Consider the following 12,115-nt stretch of genomic DNA (forward strand, 5'->3'; position numbering starts at 1 on the left):
TTTCATTAGGAAATTCAGGTTCTATGAACGATACGATGAGTCACACTCAAGTTCTAGAACATCATTTTAAGTGAAATAAAAAAACTTCTTCCTCTGCTGGTCCCTCAGTGTCTCCGGATAGTGGCAAAGCCTCCCACCCACTCTAGAAAGAGGGGAACTAGACAGCTTGTAAAATCTGGGCAGAGTGATCTTTCTTCTCTTCCCTCGGGTACTTGGAAATAGTATCGGAACTCACCAGCGTGCTCAGGTATGTGAGATCATATCTTTTGGCAGTCAGGAAATGAATCAGTAGCCCTGTGTATTATTTTTCCCTGCAGTGTTGTGATTTAAGCTGTTAGAAAGTTTGAGATCACTTAGGCTTTCAGAGCGATGATCATCTTACATGGAGATTAATGGCCCTTCCATTCAGGGCTGCATTTGACGGGTAGAGAACTATTAGGCATCAATTACAATGATAAGGATAATGCATCAGTGTCCTGATGCTCCCTCAGATGTGCTGATTGGTGCAACGTGGATAGTTCAGAGACGCCTCTGCTATTTTTAGACCATAACAACATCCTGATGAATGTCTGTTTTTTTCCCCTTGAAATCTAGGCCACAAAGTCACATTTGTATTTATGTGCATGTGTGTGTGTGCGTGCGCGTTTGTTCTCTGCTTTGAGTTCACTTTGCAGGGCACTATGTTGGAATTTACCTGACAACCTCGTACACAACTGCCAAAGAAAGACATTTGCAACTTGTGTGAAAGTTTCTTTTATTTCATCTATTCACAATACTTTGAAGATGTGGAGCATGTGTTTATTGAAGCCTTATCTCTATTAATAAAATATTCCATCAAATATTGTTGCAGTTTCTAAACAGGTACCTTTTCATATACAACCCTGAAGCCCTGGTATATACCTTTATTATTTTTTTTCCTGTACCTTCAGAATGATTTTTCCCTTCTGTGAAATATGAACTCCCAGATAAAAGCCGATTTGTCTTTACATATAATTCCATTCCTCAGCAGATTTTTGTCCTCCCTTAGAGGGCAAAGTCCTTCTAGATTTTCTCTTGCCAAGTTTAGCTACCTCATAAATGATTTTCTGTCCCAAGCTGCCGTTAGAGTTCATAGGAAAGGTAACATTTAAAAATCACAATTGTTGGAGTCAGATGAAAATATTGCTTGTGATAGATAGGCATGTGTGGTTTTATGGGGTTGGATAGGAAGTCCTATGTGCTTATTCCCCATTAGATGGGGTTCTCGAATGATAAACTTGCCCTTAAATTTTGGAATCATTAACAAATATTTCTGCACAATGATCAAAGCTTAAATGGAGGTTAAGATAAAGAATACAGAGTACAGAATAGGTACTTAAAAGTCAGCTCATACATTCATTTATAATTTATACTGTGTCTATCCAGAAAGAGTTGGATGTGGTTTATAATAAAAGACGGACATGGGACACAACCTTTAGAATTAGGGCAAGAAGACAGGAGCTAAATAAAGAGAAGAGCAATTCCTAACCTATGGGCTACTACAGGTTTTGAACAATACTTCTACATGAAGATGCAACAGGTTACATAGTTCTTATTAAATAACAAGAATGATGTTATTAGATACAAACCTTTTATTAGTCTCAATTTTAAGACAAGGTGGATTTTTAAAAATGTGAAACAACAAGTTTTGAATTAATAGTACTTGAAACTTGATCCAAAATGGTGAGAGAGGTAAGCTCTGCAAATGGAAGAAATAAAGCAGGGAATTTCCCATTGGCTATCCACCTTTTGGCTTTTATATGAGACACTTTTTTTGGTTTGTTTTGTTATTAGTGATTAAAGTGTTTCAAATACCTATGCATATTCAAGAATTATTAGAAGCATTAATGAATTACCACAGGAGAAAAAAAATCAATTCCCTTCAGATGCAAATATCACTGAGAAAATGAGCTCTTTTTACCTTTTTCTTTTCTAGTTGCAGGTAATGAAATAAAAGAGATGTCTTGTATTCAATGTTTCATGTCAGGAAGAATATGGGTTTTAATGAATCTCAGTCCTTAGGAAGATAATATGCTCCAGTATTTCATCTCCAGTGGTCCAGGGAAGGTATTGCTTAAGTCATAAGTAAAACAAGCTTCACACTGGTGCCCGACTGGGAATTTGCTGGGAGAGTATTTTATCTACACCAGATTTGCTAAGCACTAACTGCCCAAACATGAGATCTACTCATCTTGATTCCTCTCTTTCATTAACAGCCCACAGCCAATCCACTTGAAAAATCATCATAGATCGCTCTTTAAAGTTCATCCAGAATCTGACTACTACTTAGCACCTCCTCTGCTACCATGCTGGCCATGCAACCATCTTCTGCCTTGACTACAGCCATATCTCCCCAACTGGCCTTTCTGCTTCCACAATTTCTGCACATGGAATATTCTGCATACAGCAGCCGGACTGATTGATTGAAACGTAAGGCCAATACCATCATTTCCCAGTGCTCTCTGATGTCACCCAGTGAGCTTACCATGGCCTTCACCGCCCAACGCGAGCCATTTCCTTACTACCTCTCTGACATCTTTTACTATTACATTTTTCTTCCCACTCCTCTCCACTGGTCCCCTTGTTTGCGTACCAGGCAGTCTCTCCCTTCATGGACTTTGTAACTTGATGTTGTTACTTTAGTCTGGACATTGTTGAACTCTTCCAGGTTCCTTGTTTCCCACCTCCCCCCACCCCGCCCCCCCAATCCTCTGTAACATATAAGGTTAGGCCTTCCTAACCTTATGGGAAGGCCTCCCCTGATCATGTAAAGACCACTCTACCCCATCATGCTTCATTCCCAGCCCTGACTTAATTTTCTCTATTGCACTTATCCATCTGACATCGTTTTACTATTTCATACTGTTTCGCTTTCCTAAAGAAAAATGAGCTCCTTAGAAACAGGGAGTTTTATTTGTTCACTGCTATTTACCCAGTGCCTAGAAGTTCCTGGCATATAATAGTTGCTTGGTAATATTCCTAGAACCAACAAAATATTTGAGACTCAAAATCTGACAATACTAGAATTTATTAGCACCTAAAGTGATACTAGCATTTAAAGGGATTTCTGGCACGCAGAAATTTGCATTTAAAAATAAAACCTAGGGACCTTCAAGATGGCAGAGGAGTAAGATGTGGAGATCAACTTCCTCCCCATAAATACATCAAAAATACATCTACATGTGGAACAACTCCTACAGAACCCCTACTGAACGCTGGCAGAAGACCTCAGACCTCCCAAAAGGTAAGAAACTCCCCACGTACCTGGGTAGGGCAAAAGAAAAAACAGAGACAAAAGAATAGAGATGGGACCTGTACCAGTGGGAGGGAGCTGTGAAGGAGGAAAGGTTTCCACACACTAGGAAGCCCCTTCGCGGGCGGAGACTGCGGAGGGCGGAGCGGGGAAGCTTCAGAGCCATGGAAGAGAGCGCAGCAGCGGGGGTGCGGGGGGCAAAGTGAAGAGATTCCCGCACAGAGGATCGGTGCCGACCGGCACTCACCAGCCCGAGAGGCTTGTCTGCTCCCCCGCCGGGGCGGGCAGGGATGGGAGCTGAGGCTCTGGCTTCGGTCGGATCGCAGGGAGAGGACTGGGGTTGGCAGCGTGAACACAGCCTGCAGGGGGTTAGTGCGCCACGGCTAGCCGGGAGGGAGTCCGGGAAAAGTCTGGACTTGCCCAAGAGGCAAGAGACCATCGTTTTGGGTGCACAAGGAGAGTGGATTCCTTCCCTGTGTGGCCACAGAAGGCAGAGCACCAACTAAATGAGCTCCAGAGACGGCGTGAGCCACGGCTACCAGTGCGGACCCCAGAGACGGGCATGAGACACTAAGGCTGCTGCTGCCGCCACCAAGAAGCCTGTGTGCGAGCACAGGTCACTATCCACACCCCCCTTCCGGGAGCCTGTGCAGCCCGCCACTGCCAGGGTCCCGGGATCCAGGGACAACTTCCCCAGGAGAATGCACGGCGCACCTCAGGCTGGTGCAACGTCACGCCAGCCTCTGCCGCCTCAGACTTGCCCTGCATCCATACCCCTCCCTCTCTACGGCCTGAGTGAGCCAGAGCCCCCGAATCAGCTGCTCCTTTAACCCCGTCCTGTCTGAGAGAAGAACAGACGCCCTCCAGTGACCTACACGCAGAGGCGGGGCCAAATCCAAAGCTGAGCCCCGGGAGCTGTGAGAACAAAGAAGAGAAAGGGAAATCTCTCCCAGCAGCCTCAGGAGCAGCAGATTAAAGCTCCACAATCAACTTGATGTAACCTGCATCTGTGGAATACCTCAATAGACAACGAATCATACCAAATTGAGGAGGGGGACTTTGGGAGCAACTGTAGACTTGGGGTTTGCTTTCTGCATCTAATTTGTTTCTGGTTTTATGTGTATCTTAGTTTAATATTTAGTGCTTATTATCATTGGTGGATTTGTTTATTGGTTTGGTTGCTCTCTTCCTTTTTTTTTTTAATGTATATGTAAATATATATTTTCTCCTTTTTCTCTTTTTGTGAGTGTGTATGTGTTTGCTTCTTTGTGTGATTTTGTCTGTATAGGTTTGCTTTTACCATTTGTCCTAGGGTTCTGTCTGTTTGTTTTTTTTGTTTTTGTTTTTCTTTCTTCCTTTTCTTCTGAGCTGTGTGGCTGGCAGGGTCTGGGTGCTCCAGCCCTCTGTCAGGCCTGAGCATCCAAGGGGGGAGGGCCGAGTCCAGGACACTGGACCACCAGAGACCTCCCCGCCCCACGTAACATCAATTGGCGACAGCTCTCCCAGAGATCTCCATCTCAACACTAAGACCCAGCTCCACCCAACAGCAAGCTCCAGTGCTGGACGCCCCATGCCAAACAACTAGCAAGACAGGAACACAATCCCACCCATTCGCAGAGAGGCTACCTAAAGTCATCCTAAGTTCACAGACATCCCAAAACACCACCGGATGCGGCCCTGCCCACGGAAAGGACAAGATCCAGCCCCACCCACCAGAACACAAGCACTAGTCCCCCCAACCAGGAAGCCTACACAACCCACTGAACCAACCTTACCCACTGGGGGCAGACACCGAAAATAATGGGAACTATGAACCTGCAGCCTTCAAAAAAGAGACCCCAAACACAGTAAGTTAAACAAAATGAGAAAACAGAGAAATATGCAGCAGATAAAGGAGCAAGGTGAAAACCCACCAGACCAAACAAATGAAGAGGAAATAGGCAGTCTACCTGAAAAAGAATTCATAATAATGATAGTAAAGATGATCCAAAATCTTGGAAATAGAATGGAGAAAATACAAGAAACGTTTAACAAGGACCTAGAAGAACTAAAGAGTAAACAAACAATGATGAACAACACAATAAATGAAATTGAAAATTCTCTAGAAGGAATCAATAGCAGAATAACGGAGGCAGAAGAACGGACAAGTGATCTGGAAGATAAAATAGTGGAAGTGACTGCCGCAGAGCAGAATAAAGTAAGAAGAATGAAAAGAATTGAGGACAGTCTCAAAGACCTCTGGGACAACGTTAAATGCACCAACATTCGAATTATAGGGGACCCAGAAGGAGAAGAGAAAAAGAAAGGGACTGAGAAAATATTTGAAGAGATGTTAAAATAAATGAATAAATTAAAACCTAGGTAACTTTGATGCAGATTGAACAAAGATTCTATGGGTCTGAAGCTCAGTAATTTGCATTTTTAGCAGTCTCCCCAGGTGATATGTTTCAGGTAAAAGATTCAAAACCATTATTTTAGAAATTATTTAGAGTGTGAAGTCTGTATCTGCTTGCTTCATTTAATTTAACTGCCTGGTCTTGAAAGCATTTGATTTGAAGCACCTTGAACTAGAATCTGAGCCAGTCTGTGGTTCTTGGCCTTGGCTTCGTATTATAATCACCTGGGAGGGAGCTTTAGCAGCATTGGATCCTTGGGCTCTTGCTCTGGACTGCATGGATTCAACCCCTGTCTACACCCCCAAACTAGTTGTTTGACCTTAGGCAAATTGGTTAGCCTCACATGAAAACTGGGAATAGTAATAGTGCCCACTTCAGAAAACCATGGGGAAGTGGAAGGGTGGGGCAGAGTGGATTAAATGAAATAATATATGTAAAACATTTAGAATTTGGCACATAGGAAATCCTCATAAAGGATTAGATATGATTACTAAGCTTTGGTGACAAAAACCAGTCTTTATTGCTATTCTCTTAGAAACAAGATTTGAAATTTATTTATCCTTCTATTTTGGATTCCTTAACATCCAAGCAAGCTCTGCGGCTGTGGTGCCAAGGGAAACAGCTACACACTTGGGGTCACTCCAGACCCAGTCTAGTGAAGCTGTTACAAAAACGGGAATGGAATGGAGTGAATATCATTGGACCAATTGAGCAAAGAATCCTCTCCTAAGAGGATTATCTTGGATAGTTTTATTATTTCATCTCATTTTCTCAATATCTCATTTTTATTGTGAAAAATACGAGAAACAAAGAAACGTAAGATAAACAACAGTCATTATGGGTCTGTAGGGCTGACTTTTATTTTTAAGTAGAGGGATAGCTTGACTAAGTGACAAGAGGAGGAATCTGAAGGTCCAAGTGTGCAATCACTGAGAAAGTTGAAAATATTTTTTCTGATTAACATCCACAACTCTGAAACAATGGTGGAAAAGGAAGAAACAATTGTATGTAAATTTTATGGAGAATTTTTTTGCATTGTAGTCAGTTTATAGAAGTCTCTTCAGTTTCTGCATTTGAGTCACTTAAAACTAAAATACAAATAAAGCTACGGATTTCCCAATGCTTATATCATTCAGAAGTAGTTATATTTAATAAGTTATTCACTAGCCATTAGTTGTTCAGAGAGTCATCAAGGAAACTTTTTCTTAATATTGGATAGGATCTAATTTGGGAATGGGCTTATATGACTCCACATACCTGTCTCTTCGTGTAACAGCAATTTGAACAAAGAATAATGATGTAATACACTACTAATGTTGTGTCCCTATGGTTTTATTAAATCTAAATGTAAATCAAAATGCATGTTTTATACCAGTGTATTTGGTGAGATATTTTAAATGCTTACTTTATGGTTCCACAGACTAAAACTGACACCTATTTGAAAGCACTGAATTTTCAGTATTGAATGTGCAAAGTACTTTCTACTCTAAGGTCACAAAACAAGTATGTGATACATATCATAATTTATCTACCTCAGAAAATAAGCTTTGGTTCTTATAGAGAGGACACACATTAGGTACTTAAAATTTACTGAAACCTGGCTTCCATGTATCCCTCAGTCTTTCTGACACAACACTTGCTTATTGTAAGATAGTGATAAAACCAGTCTTTCAGAACCAGACCATACCTGCAGTATCACGGCAGAGGGGGTTAAACCCCATGGCACAATTCAGTTACTTCCCTTATAAAGGAAGCCAACACTGCAAATATTCATAACACGATTTCCCTAGATCCACTCTAAATAGATCCATGTTCTTTTGGAAAGTTAAAATCCACTTCATACTTGCCGTAATCATTGGCTCTTTACCAGAAATTCCTCTCTGCCAAAAGAACACCTAGTGAGAGGTTGAACCTCTCTTGGAAGAGCTTCAGTTCTTTGGTTCAAGGCCTTAGACCTTCATAAAATGCAAATAAGTGTAGAAAGAAGGTAACATTTTGTTGTTATGAATATTTAAAATCAGTATAAAATCTGGGACTTCCCTGGCAGTCCAGTGGTTAAGACTCCACGCTCCCACTGCAGGGGGCACGGGTTCAATCCCCGGTTGGGGAACTAAGATCCTACGTGTCGCATGACGCAGCCAAAAAAAAAAAAAAAAATTAGTATAAAATCTTCAGTGATGTTTTATTGGAAATAGAGGACTGTGCAGGGTTCCCAGGTACAGAAGTAAGAAACCCACATCTGGGGAGGGCCCCTCACAGACTGCAGTGGGGTGGCACCAGCCTCTAAGAAGTTTGGAAGAAGAGGCAGAACTAGAAGATGAAGTTGCTAACCCTGCATCTCACCTACTGGAAGTCAGCAAACTGGATATCCAGTCCCTGCCTTCACACTAATTCACTTAATCTTGAGTCAGGCTCTTAACTTCTCTGGACTCTCATCTATAGACCATCTGTTGCCAAGTTTTCACCACTGATTAGTTTGAAAAGGTTATACCGGGCTTCCCTGGTGGCGCAGTGGTTGAGGGTCCGCCTGCTGATGCAGGGGACGTGGGTTCGTGCCCCGGTCTGGGGGGATCCCACATGCCGCGGAGCGGCTAGGCCCGTGAGCCATGGCCGCTGAGCCTGCGCGTCCGGAGCCTGTGCTCCACAACGGGAGAGGCCACAACAGTGAGAGGTCCGCGTACTGCAAAAAAAAAAAAAAAAGAAAAGGTTATACCTGTGAAATTTCACCTATTAAATAAGAATTTGTTTCTCATTTTTATTTATTGAAAACAACAGTTAATAAGTGTTTTTGGTCTGATTAATATAATTAGTGCTGTCTAACTAAATTCATATAATCCTAAGCAAAAGCAAGGAATCAGTGCAGATTTCTCATGAGTAATTGTCCAACGTTTTAAGCTTTTTGAAAAGTTGAAAATGGTTTAAGAACCCCTCTTTCTACTCATTGCTCCTTTAAAGTCCTCTAATAGTTCAGAAGTCCAGATGCTAAAGCAGTGAACCGGGATGATCTTTAAAATCCCTCCCATTTTAAATCCACATTTCTTGGATTTAATGAATCTTGGTTTCAGTTTTGCCAGAGACACTTCTGTTGTATTCAGCTATTGTTAGCTGCCCTGAAATAGGGCTTTGCTCTACCCAGTAACAAATGTCTTACACTATCTAACTAAAAGGCTTAACTTAATGAGCATTTGCAATGGAAAGAGGGAAGGAAACAATAGAGGGCTGCCTGTCAGACATCATTTAAGAACCAACAAACCCTAAAGCAGCCTAACGAAAAAGTAAATAGAACCCCAAAATACTATCACCAGTTCAGATTCATCACTGACCTTTATTCGTTTCACAATTCCTTTCCTGTTGGGTTTCTTTCCTCTTCCAAGATAAGAATTCCTCTTTGGCATCTGAAAGATCTTTCTTGGAGAACTGTAGATTATCTGTGTTCATTTCAGTGTTTTCAGAAAAAGGAAAATTAATTACTGAGATCCTTCTTCATCTGAATGGAGTTTTTGTACTATTAATTTCAATCTGTAACAAGTTGAGCACTAGTGTTCTGCCAAACCAAAATGGAATCATTAATATTCTTTAATTCTTGGCAGTTCATTTAGGAAATAGGTGATATTTTAAATGGAAGTTTACAGACTTAAAGAAATAATAATGTACATTCAAATAACCCTTCACAAATTATAATGCATGTCCATGGAGTATAGATGGTAATATTGATTTGTCCTGGATTCTCTTATGTCCCCGCTCCAACCTTGCAGTAATAATTGATTTGATCTTCTCTATTTGTAGAGAGAACTCACAAATACGTTTCCATGTATGTGGTATGAATTAAATAGATAAAGGGATAAATATGATTTTACAACGTTTATTTAGTGTCTACCTCTCTCCAGGTTATTCTACTTTTATGAACTATGAAAAATTGAGAATGACAATAGCGTCCCAAAAATACTATTTAGGAAAAGTGGGAACAACCATAATGCCCCAGAATACTAATTAGATAAATTATAAGTCATACCCCCAAATTGTAATATAATGCAGCCCTCAAATAACATGTTTCAGAAGAATATTTAAGAACCTTCTTATATTTACTGTTACAGGTAAGAAGAAAGGCGTATACTAACAATCTGACCCCATTTCAGTATGTGTGTCTGTGCATTTATTCAATGAGCACATTTCATGAGCCTTTACTTTGTTCAGAGCACTGTGATGAAAACTGGCAATACAGCTCTCAACAAAACAGCCCCTTCCCTCAAAATCATACACATGCCAACAATTACAGGTAGAATAAACCAGAATGCTAACAGTTTGGGATTTTTTTTGAACCTGTCTACACTTTTCAGAATCCCATGAAGATCATGTATTGACTCATATTTGGACTAAAGCATAAACTCATTTTTGTAACTTTAATCATTTTATGCTTAGATGAGGAGAAATTCCAGCAGAAAGAAAGCAGTCTCATTACATCATAGCAGTTATAATAGTCTTCACATGTTGCTACTCTCTAGAATAAGAAGGAAAACTAATAAAAAGAGCATACTGGACTTCCCTGGTGGCGCAGTTGTTAAGAATCCACCTGCAAATGCAGGGGACACGGGTTCGAGCCCTGGTCTGGGAAGATCCCACATGCCGTGGAGCAACTAAGCCCGTGTGCCACAACTACTGAGCCTGCGCTCTAGAGCCTGCGAGCCACCACTGCTGAGCCCACGTGCCACAACTACTGAAGCCTGTGCTCTAGAGCCTGCGTGCCACAGCTACTGAGACCACGTGCCACAACTACTAAAGCCCACGCACCTAGAGCCCATGCTCTGCAACAAGAGAAGCCACTGCAATGAGAAGTCCGCACACTGCAACAAAAAGTAGCCCCCACTCGTCGCAACTAGAGAAAGCCCGAGTACAGCAACGAAGACCCAACGCAGCCAAAAAAAAGAAGAAAGATCATACAATTTTCTGGTATTTTCATTTTGCAACTAAGAGAGGCTTTCTTTAAAAATTGTCATATGTCTCCAGGGAGAATTGATACAAAAAAGGAAGAACAATACTATATTATTAATGCTTTGGCTATTCAAAAGTTGTATAAAATCACTTAATTTAACATCTCAATAAAGTAGAACACCACATATGGTCTGTCATTTTTAATTATGATAAAAAATCTCATTTAATGGTCTCACTAGTTTATCAATTTATAATTATTATTGGAAAAACTTTTTTGATTCCACTAGGTTTCTAGATGTAATGCATAATTCAAAAAAGCCTTGCTGATTTTAAGTTAATATCATGTAAAATAAGTCTTCTACATTTTGCATAAGCTTCACATTAAGCCATGTTCATTATTTCTTTTGTCCTTGATGAGGTTAATTTTTGTTAGGACTTTGTAGATGAATATACGTTCAAATTAATATTAAAAGATTTGACAGGAGCTTTTTAAGTTGTGAATTAGGCCATGATTTCAATGATTAAATTTTGCTACACCCTTAAATAGATACCAAAATCATGCAACAGAGAAAATAACAGTAAACTTTAAATAACCAAGGAAATTCACACTTCTGCTGGCAGTAGACCATTTAAGCCTTATTCATAAAATTAAGGTAATTAATACATTTCATTGTCTTCACTTGAGTGATTTTGAATTTGATAGGCAGAAAATAATCCATTTGATAGATCTTTTCTGCAGTACTCAAAATTTTCTATTTCACCCACTTTGAGCAAATATGGTTTGTGTCCTTTGGATTTGATTATTCCTCCATCAGAAATTCATTTGCAACTGCTTTCCAAAAGGAGAAGGGGATGAATTTGGGGATTGTGAATGCTAAAGAAACTTATTGCACATATTACAAATACGTGCTTTCAACTTCAACAGCTTAAAATGTTGACTTTGTATCAGAAACATAATATTCAAGTCTTGAATATGAGGCAGAATGTCAGAATACTGACTGGTTTTTCTATGTAGCCACTATCCACATCTCTTTAAAGATCTTTTGATCTCAAATATGAGTAAAAATATCAGAAGTTCTATGAGATCAATCTTGCATTAAATCCAAACCAAACTGTCCTTGTTCTTGTCCTGTCTTATCCTGATAGAACAAATAAGCTAAAAAAATTGTGTCTATGGGAAAGCCAATATCTGTCTAAAAGTTAAAAATCATGAATGAATTTAGATGGGTTTAGAAACGTTTGATCTCACACTTTTTGGTTCTTTTTTTGCAGTACGCGGGCCTCTCACTGTTGTGGCCTCTCCCGTTGCGGAGTACAGGCTCTGGACGCGCAGGCTCAGCGGCCATGGCTCACGGGCCTAGCCGCTCCGCGGCATGTGGGATCTTCCCGGACCGGGGCACGAACCCGTGTCCCCTGCATCGGCAGGCGGACACTCAACCACTGCGCCACCAGGGAAGCCCTAGGTGAGTCTTTTGTCCATTCATTTAACATATATGCATGAATCTGCCATGTAACAATA

At 40.6% G+C, this 12,115-nt stretch overlaps 1 long non-coding RNA gene across 1 annotated transcript; it reads left to right on the forward strand.

Annotated features, from left to right (window-relative positions):
• The first annotated feature begins 1,036 nt into the window (after positions 1-1,036).
• Positions 1,037-4,442, forward strand: LOC132524598 (uncharacterized). Its single transcript, XR_009541939.1, has 3 exons — positions 1,037-2,448; positions 3,124-3,262; positions 3,759-4,442. It is a non-coding gene; the product is annotated as an uncharacterized LOC132524598 (long non-coding RNA).
• The last annotated feature ends 7,673 nt before the right edge of the window (positions 4,443-12,115 follow it).

Source organism: Lagenorhynchus albirostris, chromosome 8 (genome assembly GCF_949774975.1).
Source record: "Lagenorhynchus albirostris chromosome 8, mLagAlb1.1, whole genome shotgun sequence".
In the NCBI taxonomy this organism is placed as follows: Eukaryota; Metazoa; Chordata; class Mammalia; order Artiodactyla; family Delphinidae; genus Lagenorhynchus; species Lagenorhynchus albirostris.